A 12,011-nucleotide genomic window follows, 5' to 3' on the forward strand; every position below is an offset into this window, starting at 1 on the left:
TTTTCCATCGGATCATGTGGATATCATCTTCTTTCATCCATCTCTTGCAGTTTTCTGAGACCGGGTCCTTCCCTCCTGGGTTAGATGGACTCCTGGGTATTTCCTCCTAGTGTATGTCATTGTCAATGGGGTTGATACTTACCTTCTCATTCTAAGAGTTTGTGGTGAGCATTGGAAATGCAAACGATTTTCCCCCCTTCCTCTCTGTCCATCTCTCTGAGCCACCAGGTAGAACAGGCATAGTCAGGGTCACACGGGGCTCAGGGAGTGCAGCTAGACTGTGTTTCTCAGGCCCTCAGTGCTGGGCATCATTCGGTATACTCTCCATGAACCTTCCTTGGTCTGGTGTCCCTTCAGACCTCTCCCTAGTTTTAATAACCTTGCTTGTGTTCTTTGTCTCTTTGGAGACACATCCTTTATCAGCTGTGTGTTTACAAGTATTTGTCTGCCAGTGTGTGACGTATCCTTTGCTTTTTTTCGTAAGGTCTTTACCAGAGTGGAGACCTTTGATTTTGCACAGTCCACAGTATTGCCTTTTTGTGCATTGCCTTTCTGTATTGTTTCTGAAGACTCCAAGCTCATGTCTAGCCTCTGCTCGATTTTCTGCTGGGTTTGTGAGATGTTTGGCATGGAAAATATGTCTCAGAAAAATTTGAAACGAATTTGGTGTAAAGTGTCAAGTTTCCATCCTCATTCATGTCATCCCCTCTGGTTTTCAATTCATCGCTCCTGAACTCCTTTGGAGACCTTGTGGGAAGTTTGGTTGCCTTTCAGTTTGAATTTCTGCTCTTGAATAGATTCACCCAGTTCTGCCAGCAGGGACACGGTAAAGGGTGAGTGAGGGGCAGCCTGCCCTCCCAGCACTGACCACACTGTGTGGTGAGTGTTGCTCTTCCCCTCTGGGAGCCCCAGGCCACAGGCATCCCAGTGAGTAGCCAGCTCTGTCCGCAGCTGAAAGGAGTTAGTCTCTCAGGAGCCTCTGTGAGGTTGCCTTTGGGTCTCCCAGGGTGGGAGTTTACAGTGACAGGACCCATTGCACTGCAAGTGAAGTGAGAGCCCATATGACATCCGCCACTGCTCCTAAAGAGATGCACCTGAGGCCCCTTGAAGGTCCTGCACAGAGAGCTCTTTAGTGGACATGCTGGAAACTCTGTTTCCTCGTGGGCTGCCCAGGGCAGGCTCTCACCAGTCCAGACACAGACCACGGTGATGACCGGCTCTGCTCTCTCCAAAGGGTTTTCATTGGTGTGTATCCTCATCTGAGCAGTCAGGCCATGTGTACTGCCTCTCCTTGCAACTTCTAGGCCAGGGCTCCTAGGCTAGAACTCTCAGGTCTAACTTGTAGAACTAGGCTACACTGGCCAAGTGCATTGCCTGTCCTCGCAAGTTCACAGCTTTCTTCTCTTCTTTACTGCACATTGATTTTCAAGAGTGTGTTTGGGCCACAAGGACGTTGGGTCTTTCTCTAGCCTTATCTCATGAAGTTGAGACAACCTCATTGTTTCTGGTTGTTACTGTGCTCTGTTTTTCCCATTCTCTTTCCTGGCTTCTTTTTGTGACTTTGTTTGTGCCTGAGGAAGAGCTCAGCATTTCTCTTCTGCCTGAGACATCACACAACAGTGATGCCCACCTGGAGATTAGTTGCCAAAAGGGCCTCATTTTGCAGATGACATCTTGAAATCACCTGCACTGCCGTTTCTGATACACAAAGGCCGCCCTAAAGGAAATAAAAAACAAGTCCCAAGTCTAGTCTTAAAATATGTGGGCTGTCTAATGAAACCACCTTTTCTATGATTTCATTGATAGGCATTAACTGGAGACATCCAGAATATGGGAAGACACTGAGATATGAGAGAATTAAAGGTTGTCAGGGGCAAGGGAGGAACAGGGAGTGCTTGAGGTGAATACAGGATTTGCAGGGGGTGAGGGAGGGTTGGTTGTGGAGAATGAAAGAGTCCCAAACTAGAAAGTGGTGATGGTTGCAGAGGATTGTGAAGGTCCTTAATGCTCCAGAAGGGTACCACCTAACATCAATTTTATTGATTAAAAATGCGAGGGAAAAATACACAAATCTGTGACAAACAAAATAGAAATCAAGAAAATAAAATACAGAAAAACTGAATGAAAAGAAGCTCAGGGGAAGCGAATTCAATCTCCACTGGGTAGAAAGTGAGTTGATGGCATCCACGGGTGGCAGAGAGGGATGGAGGATGCAAAGCCAAACCCTCCCCTGGACACGGTGTTTCCAGAAATGGAAATTTGGAAAGGGCTCTGGGTCTCTGTCCAGAGCAGGGGTCCATTCTCCTTGCAGAGGTGGGTCAATCATCGTGGGCATCTGGGTCTTGGGCAGAAGCCAGGGCAGGCTCTCCCTTCAGAGGTGTTCTCTTATCCCCGGGCTCAGGTTCTCCTGCCAAAATCCGAGCACGGGCAGGCAGAAGCGAACATGTAGGTGGAGGTGGAGGTGGAGGTTCTCCCCCGGGGATTGGAGCATTGGTGCCTGGGCCTGAGGGTCCTGCTTGCACAGAGATCTGATCTTCCCAGTGTGCTGGCCAATACCCAGTTGGCCTGGTGTCTATGGGAAGGCATGTCTCAGGTCTCGATCTCCTCTCAGTGGATCCCTGAGTCCTGGACATGTAGCAACCACCTCTGTAGAGACAGGGCTGGGAAGTGGAGCCTGGTTGAACCTGGGGGCTGGTGCTGGAGCTGTGAGAGAAGAAAAGGTTACCCACAGGCCTGCCTTTGCCCTTTGCCTCTCTGGAGACAATTCTCCCCTGAGCTGTGGAGACAATTCTCAGTGTAGGAAGTCACAATAGGATGTCGTCCTGCCTGCAGTCCACCAAGCAGAAGGGCTGAGGCCAGCTTTGCTCCAGGTCCAGCACCAGCTTTGGGGGACTCCTCCTGTGTAGCTCAGGACTCCTTCCCCACACACTCACATGCACCAGCACCTCCTCACCTCTGTGCTCACCGTGCTGGGCTCCTGGTCCTCCTGCTGCCTCAGAGGCAGAGGTTCTCAGTGCTCTGGGTCGGACCCGGGTGTGCTGAGCTCCGTGGCAGCCTGAGACTGGGCCGCCGGGTGTGTCTTGGGTGGTGAAGGGGCAGCAGGCCTTCCCTGCTTCCTCTTCATTCCCAGTTGGGCTGAACCCTCTGTGGGCTCGCTCACCTGGAGGCTGCACTAGGCCTCAAGGGCGGGGGTGGTGCTCCGACCCCTCCCTCGGGGAGGTGGATGGGGTGTCCCTCTCATCGGCCATATCCAGTGGGAAGTTCTGCAATGACAGTGACCATCAGCCAGCCCTGCTTGGAGTGTTCTGAGCTGGGCCTGGTCAGTATGGCTGTTGCTTCTGCCTACTCAAACTTTTGCTCCCAGAACGAACAGAGACGTGTGTCTGCTCAGATACCTACCCGGGAGAATGGAGACCCACCTGAGGGTGTGAGGTCAGCCTGGGCGGCTGCTGTTGCCTGCCCTGTCCTCATCCCACCCAGCCTGCTCTCCCCTGGGATGTGGATACAACCGGCCCACAGACTTCTGACCCCACATCCGCCTCGGTTTGCTTGAGGCAGACACACCCCAAGAAACCCCCATCCACACACACAGGCAAAGGACCGAGTGTTTCCGGGTGGCATGGGAGAGGTGGCCTGGCCCGGCCTGGGGCTCCCTGTGTTACCTTTCTGTTTCTCTGGGCAAAGGGCCAGAGGCCTCTCGGCGGGGGCCCTGAGCCAGCGTCCAGAGGGTTCCCACACACTCTGCCTGTGAGCTCTCCTGAGGCCCCGGCCTCTGGGCAGGGGCAAACAGCAGAACATCTTGGCAGCAAGTGATCTGGCTGGGGCACCTCTCCACTCTGGAGGCCTGGATACCTGTGTTCCGGGTTCTGTTGTTTTATGTTGCCAGGAAGTGACATCATTTCCTGGGGTTTGTGCTGAGGTCCCTTCCCCAAAGCTCCCCAAGAAATCTCTTGGTTTCTGACTGCTGAACCCCCCCCCCCGAGGCCATGTGCAGGCACAGAGACACCCACACAGCCCACCCTACATCCTTGGGTAGCCCTGGATGCAGCCAGGGCCTGAGCTCGGAGGACCCCGCTGCTCTCAGACCAGACCCCTTTTTCTCATAAGTGATGTGGCCCTGGACAAGCATATGCCCCTCAGGGTTTCCCCAGTCTCTCCATCTGCAGAGTGTGGATCACTCTCCCATCTGCCTCCTAGGTCTGTCGGCCTATGATCACCTCCGTGCCTTTCAACCTTGGGCTGATATGTCTCGGAGCTTGTGCACTGAGACTTCCAAAAGAAGAATTCAATATAGGGCTGACATACCACCGAATGGGGCAGAACATGGCCTGGATGGGTTCTGGACCTAGGAAAAAGCAGTCGTCTCGCCTTCCTGATATTTCAAGATCCCACCACCACCCCTCCACCCCACACTGTGAGAGATCTTGAGGTAAGATTCAGACCTCTCCCCTCCAATATAGAACAACTTTCGTCACCCTCCTGTTCCACTGAGATTCTGGCTCAAGCGTCCCACCTCAGTCTCTAGGGGAGATCAAGGCTTCCCCTATGATGCCTCCCAGGCTTCTCTCTTTTACTCTCATCCCCTTGGGTCATTTCCCCCCTTGCAGTGTGAATGGGCCTCTCATTGTTTCAAACCTTGAGATTGATTCATGCAAATTCTGTGAAATCTTATCATTTCCTCTCTCCTTTTTCAGTCTCTCTCTCTAGATGTGTCTGTTTCTTATCCTTTCTAAATTCAGTCTATGAATTTTTCCCTCTCTCTCTGTCTCTCTTGTGTATGCATGCCTATGAATATATGTATGCATGTCTATTGTTAGCCTAGGTTTAAGTTTTAGGTTTTAGTTTTCAGTGAGATAAAGGATTGGGATTGGAGTTGCTGTGAGGGGAAGGGATAGGGCTGATGCTCTTGTTTCTGGTTCACTGAGTGATGTGAGTTCTTAGTCTCTTTTTCATATGAACCCCTCCTCATAGACACCACTTGCAAATAGTCTCTCATATTCAGGTTGCTACCTTTTAATTTGTGAATGATTAGCTTTTTTTTGTTGCAAAGCTGTTCAATTGCATAGAAGCCCCTGGTGTTCTTTGGTTTCCTGTTTCCCTTACTTGAAGAGACCCATTTTTGCTTCCCACACCAAATGTTAAGGAGCCTAAGGCACATGCTTATTTCAAGGAGTTTCAAACCTCCCTTGTGGCTCATCCGCTAAAGAGTCCACCTGCAAGGCGGGAGACCTGGGTTCGATTCCCGGGTCGGGAAATCCCCTGGAGAAGGGAAAAGCTACCCGCTCCAGTATTCTGGCCTGGAGAATCCCATGGCCTGTATAGTCCATGGGGTTGCAAAAAGTCAGACAAAACTGAGCGACTTTCACTTTCACTCAGAACTTCTAGCTTTGGGTTGACGTGTTTCACTGATTTTGTGGTGCTATGAGAACAAAAGGCAATGTGATTCTTCAGATGCAGCCATCCAGTTTTGCCATGGCCCTTTCTTGAAGAGGCTTTTGTGTTCCCATTTGCATATTCTCCCCTCCTTTGTAGTAGGTGAATTGACCATAGAAGCTTGGGTTTATTTCTTGGACTCTCATCTCTGTTGTATGGATCTGGATGCGTGTGTATGTTTGTGTGCCCAACACCACACTGTCCAGATGATCCTAGTGTAGCAGTCTAGTTGGCTATCAGGCATTCTGGTAGACCCATATCAGGCCTTCTTTCCTTAGACTGTACAGACAATATAGGCTCCTTTGTGTTTTCATACCCATTTTGGAGTTCCTTGGTTTAGTGCCCTGAGAACATTGCTTGGCAACTTGAGAGGAAGAGCACGGACCCTCTGGATTGCCTTCGGGGATGTGACATCATTTTACCAATAGGAATCCTTCCAATCCATGAGCTCAGCTTATTTTCCATCGGATCATGTGGATATCATCTTCTTTCATCCATCTCTTGCAGTTTTCTGAGACCGGGTCCTTCCCTCCTGGGTTAGATGGACTCCTGGGTATTTCCTCCTAGTGTATGTCATTGTCAATGGGGTTGATACTTACCTTCTCATTCTAAGAGTTTGTGGTGAGCATTGGAAATGCAAACGATTTTCCCCCCTTCCTCTCTGTCCATCTCTCTGAGCCACCAGGTAGAACAGGCATAGTCAGGGTCACACGGGGCTCAGGGAGTGCAGCTAGACTGTGTTTCTCAGGCCCTCAGTGCTGGGCATCATTCGGTATACTCTCCATGAACCTTCCTTGGTCTGGTGTCCCTTCAGACCTCTCCCTAGTTTTAATAACCTTGCTTGTGTTCTTTGTCTCTTTGGAGACACATCCTTTATCAGCTGTGTGTTTACAAGTATTTGTCTGCCAGTGTGTGACGTATCCTTTGCTTTTTTTCGTAAGGTCTTTACCAGAGTGGAGACCTTTGATTTTGCACAGTCCACAGTATTGCCTTTTTGTGCATTGCCTTTCTGTATTGTTTCTGAAGACTCCAAGCTCATGTCTAGCCTCTGCTCGATTTTCTGCTGGGTTTGTGAGATGTTTGGCATGGAAAATATGTCTCAGAAAAATTTGAAACGAATTTGGTGTAAAGTGTCAAGTTTCCATCCTCATTCATGTCATCCCCTCTGGTTTTCAATTCATCGCTCCTGAACTCCTTTGGAGACCTTGTGGGAAGTTTGGTTGCCTTTCAGTTTGAATTTCTGCTCTTGAATAGATTCACCCAGTTCTGCCAGCAGGGACACGGTAAAGGGTGAGTGAGGGGCAGCCTGCCCTCCCAGCACTGACCACACTGTGTGGTGAGTGTTGCTCTTCCCCTCTGGGAGCCCCAGGCCACAGGCATCCCAGTGAGTAGCCAGCTCTGTCCGCAGCTGAAAGGAGTTAGTCTCTCAGGAGCCTCTGTGAGGTTGCCTTTGGGTCTCCCAGGGTGGGAGTTTACAGTGACAGGACCCATTGCACTGCAAGTGAAGTGAGAGCCCATATGACATCCGCCACTGCTCCTAAAGAGATGCACCTGAGGCCCCTTGAAGGTCCTGCACAGAGAGCTCTTTAGTGGACATGCTGGAAACTCTGTTTCCTCGTGGGCTGCCCAGGGCAGGCTCTCACCAGTCCAGACACAGACCACGGTGATGACCGGCTCTGCTCTCTCCAAAGGGTTTTCATTGGTGTGTATCCTCATCTGAGCAGTCAGGCCATGTGTACTGCCTCTCCTTGCAACTTCTAGGCCAGGGCTCCTAGGCTAGAACTCTCAGGTCTAACTTGTAGAACTAGGCTACACTGGCCAAGTGCATTGCCTGTCCTCGCAAGTTCACAGCTTTCTTCTCTTCTTTACTGCACATTGATTTTCAAGAGTGTGTTTGGGCCACAAGGACGTTGGGTCTTTCTCTAGCCTTATCTCATGAAGTTGAGACAACCTCATTGTTTCTGGTTGTTACTGTGCTCTGTTTTTCCCATTCTCTTTCCTGGCTTCTTTTTGTGACTTTGTTTGTGCCTGAGGAAGAGCTCAGCATTTCTCTTCTGCCTGAGACATCACACAACAGTGATGCCCACCTGGAGATTAGTTGCCAAAAGGGCCTCATTTTGCAGATGACATCTTGAAATCACCTGCACTGCCGTTTCTGATACACAAAGGCCGCCCTAAAGGAAATAAAAAACAAGTCCCAAGTCTAGTCTTAAAATATGTGGGCTGTCTAATGAAACCACCTTTTCTATGATTTCATTGATAGGCATTAACTGGAGACATCCAGAATATGGGAAGACACTGAGATATGAGAGAATTAAAGGTTGTCAGGGGCAAGGGAGGAACAGGGAGTGCTTGAGGTGAATACAGGATTTGCAGGGGGTGAGGGAGGGTTGGTTGTGGAGAATGAAAGAGTCCCAAACTAGAAAGTGGTGATGGTTGCAGAGGATTGTGAAGGTCCTTAATGCTCCAGAAGGGTACCACCTAACATCAATTTTATTGATTAAAAATGCGAGGGAAAAATACACAAATCTGTGACAAACAAAATAGAAATCAAGAAAATAAAATACAGAAAAACTGAATGAAAAGAAGCTCAGGGGAAGCGAATTCAATCTCCACTGGGTAGAAAGTGAGTTGATGGCATCCACGGGTGGCAGAGAGGGATGGAGGATGCAAAGCCAAACCCTCCCCTGGACACGGTGTTTCCAGAAATGGAAATTTGGAAAGGGCTCTGGGTCTCTGTCCAGAGCAGGGGTCCATTCTCCTTGCAGAGGTGGGTCAATCATCGTGGGCATCTGGGTCTTGGGCAGAAGCCAGGGCAGGCTCTCCCTTCAGAGGTGTTCTCTTATCCCCGGGCTCAGGTTCTCCTGCCAAAATCCGAGCACGGGCAGGCAGAAGCGAACATGTAGGTGGAGGTGGAGGTGGTGGTTCTACCCCGGGGATTGGAGCATTGGTGCCTGGGCCTGAGGGTCCTGCTTGCACAGAGATCTGATCTTCCCAGTGTGCTGGCCAATACCCAGTTGGCCTGGTGTCTATGGGAAGGCATGTCTCAGGTCTCGATCTCCTCTCAGTGGATCCCTGAGTCCTGGACATGTAGCAACCACCTCTGTAGAGACAGGGCTGGGAAGTGGAGCCTGGTTGAACCTGGGGGCTGGTGCTGGAGCTGTGAGAGAAGAAAAGGTTACCCACAGGCCTGCCTTTGCCCTTTGCCTCTCTGGAGACAATTCTCCCCTGAGCTGTGGAGACAATTCTCAGTGTAGGAAGTCACAATAGGATGTCGTCCTGCCTGCAGTCCACCAAGCAGAAGGGCTGAGGCCAGCTTTGCTCCAGGTCCAGCACCAGCTTTGGGGGACTCCTCCTGTGTAGCTCAGGACTCCTTCCCCACACACTCACATGCACCAGCACCTCCTCACCTCTGTGCTCACCGTGCTGGGCTCCTGGTCCTCCTGCTGCCTCAGAGGCAGAGGTTCTCAGTGCTCTGGGTCGGACCCGGGTGTGCTGAGCTCCGTGGCAGCCTGAGACTGGGCCGCCGGGTGTGTCTTGGGTGGTGAAGGGGCAGCAGGCCTTCCCTGCTTCCTCTTCATTCCCAGTTGGGCTGAACCCTCTGTGGGCTCGCTCACCTGGAGGCTGCACTAGGCCTCAAGGGCGGGGGGTGGTGCTCCGACCCCTCCCTCGGGGAGGTGGATGGGGTGTCCCTCTCATCGGCCATATCCAGTGGGAAGTTCTGCAATGACAGTGACCATCAGCCAGCCCTGCTTGGAGTGTTCTGAGCTGGGCCTGGTCAGTATGGCTGTTGCTTCTGCCTACTCAAACTTTTGCTCCCAGAACGAACAGAGACGTGTGTCTGCTCAGATACCTACCCGGGAGAATGGAGACCCACCTGAGGGTGTGAGGTCAGCCTGGGCGGCTGCTGTTGCCTGCCCTGTCCTCATCCCACCCAGCCTGCTCTCCCCTGGGATGTGGATACAACCGGCCCACAGACTTCTGACCCCACATCCGCCTCGGTTTGCTTGAGGCAGACACACCCCAAGAAACCCCCATCCACACACACAGGCAAAGGACCGAGTGTTTCCGGGTGGCATGGGAGAGGTGGCCTGGCCCGGCCTGGGGCTCCCTGTGTTACCTTTCTGTTTCTCTGGGCAAAGGGCCAGAGGCCTCTCGGCGGGGGCCCTGAGCCAGCGTCCAGAGGGTTCCCACACACTCTGCCTGTGAGCTCTCCTGAGGCCCCGGCCTCTGGGCAGGGGCAAACAGCAGAACATCTTGGCAGCAAGTGATCTGGCTGGGGCACCTCTCCACTCTGGAGGCCTGGATACCTGTGTTCCGGGTTCTGTTGTTTTATGTTGCCAGGAAGTGACATCATTTCCTGGGGTTTGTGCTGAGGTCCCTTCCCCAAAGCTCCCCAAGAAATCTCTTGGTTTCTGACTGCTGAACCCCCCCCCCGAGGCCATGTGCAGGCACAGAGACACCCACACAGCCCACCCTACATCCTTGGGTAGCCCTGGATGCAGCCAGGGCCTGAGCTCGGAGGACCCCGCTGCTCTCAGACCAGACCCCTTTTTCTCATAAGTGATGTGGCCCTGGACAAGCATATGCCCCTCAGGGTTTCCCCAGTCTCTCCATCTGCAGAGTGTGGATCACTCTCCCATCTGCCTCCTAGGTCTGTCGGCCTATGATCACCTCCGTGCCTTTCAACCTTGGGCTGATATGTCTCGGAGCTTGTGCACTGAGACTTCCAAAAGAAGAATTCAATATAGGGCTGACATACCACCGAATGGGGCAGAACATGGCCTGGATGGGTTCTGGACCTAGGAAAAAGCAGTCGTCTCGCCTTCCTGATATTTCAAGATCCCACCACCACCCCTCCACCCCACACTGTGAGAGATCTTGAGGTAAGATTCAGACCTCTCCCCTCCAATATAGAACAACTTTCGTCACCCTCCTGTTCCACTGAGATTCTGGCTCAAGCGTCCCACCTCAGTCTCTAGGGGAGATCAAGGCTTCCCCTATGATGCCTCCCAGGCTTCTCTCTTTTACTCTCATCCCCTTGGGTCATTTCCCCCCTTGCAGTGTGAATGGGCCTCTCATTGTTTCAAACCTTGAGATTGATTCATGCAAATTCTGTGAAATCTTATCATTTCCTCTCTCCTTTTTCAGTCTCTCTCTCTAGATGTGTCTGTTTCTTATCCTTTCTAAATTCAGTCTATGAATTTTTCCCTCTCTCTCTGTCTCTCTTGTGTATGCATGCCTATGAATATATGTATGCATGTCTATTGTTAGCCTAGGTTTAAGTTTTAGGTTTTAGTTTTCAGTGAGATAAAGGATTGGGATTGGAGTTGCTGTGAGGGGAAGGGATAGGGGTGATGCTCTTGTTTCTGGTTCACTGAGTGATGTGAGTTCTTAGTCTCTTTTTCATATGAACCCCTCCTCATAGACACCACTTGCAAATAGTCTCTCATATTCAGGTTGCTACCTTTTAATTTGTGAATGATTAGCTTTTTTTTGTTGCAAAGCTGTTCAATTGCATAGAAGCCCCTGGTGTTCTTTGGTTTCCTGTTTCCCTTACTTGAAGAGACCCATTTTTGCTTCCCACACCAAATGTTAAGGAGCCTAAGGCACATGCTTATTTCAAGGAGTTTCAAACCTCCCTTGTGGCTCATCCGCTAAAGAGTCCACCTGCAAGGCGGGAGACCTGGGTTCGATTCCCGGGTCGGGAAATCCCCTGGAGAAGGGAAAAGCTACCCGCTCCAGTATTCTGGCCTGGAGAATCCCATGGCCTGTATAGTCCATGGGGTTGCAAAAAGTCAGACAAAACTGAGCGACTTTCACTTTCACTCAGAACTTCTAGCTTTGGGTTGACGTGTTTCACTGATTTTGTGGTGCTATGAGAACAAAAGGCAATGTGATTCTTCAGATGCAGCCATCCAGTTTTGCCATGGCCCTTTCTTGAAGAGGCTTTTGTGTTCCCATTTGCATATTCTCCCCTCCTTTGTAGTAGGTGAATTGACCATAGAAGCTTGGGTTTATTTCTTGGACTCTCATCTCTGTTGTATGGATCTGGATGCGTGTGTATGTTTGTGTGCCCAACACCACACTGTCCAGATGATCCTAGTGTAGCAGTCTAGTTGGCTATCAGGCATTCTGGTAGACCCATATCAGGCCTTCTTTCCTTAGACTGTACAGACAATATAGGCTCCTTTGTGTTTTCATACCCATTTTGGAGTTCCTTGGTTTAGTGCCCTGAGAACATTGCTTGGCAACTTGAGAGGAAGAGCACGGACCCTCTGGATTGCCTTCGGGGATGTGACATCATTTTACCAATAGGAATCCTTCCAATCCATGAGCTCAGCTTATTTTCCATCGGATCATGTGGATATCATCTTCTTTCATCCATCTCTTGCAGTTTTCTGAGACCGGGTCCTTCCCTCCTGGGTTAGATGGACTCCTGGGTATTTCCTCCTAGTGTATGTCATTGTCAATGGGGTTGATACTTACCTTCTCATTCTAAGAGTTTGTGGTGAGCATTGGAAATGCAAACGATTTTCCCCCCTTCCTCTCTGTCCATCTCTCTGAGCCACCAGGTA

Source organism: Giraffa tippelskirchi, chromosome 9 (assembly GCF_054371585.1).
Source record: "Giraffa tippelskirchi isolate mGirTip1 chromosome 9, T2T-mGirTip1v1.2.pri, whole genome shotgun sequence".
Classification (NCBI taxonomy): domain Eukaryota; kingdom Metazoa; phylum Chordata; class Mammalia; order Artiodactyla; family Giraffidae; genus Giraffa; species Giraffa tippelskirchi.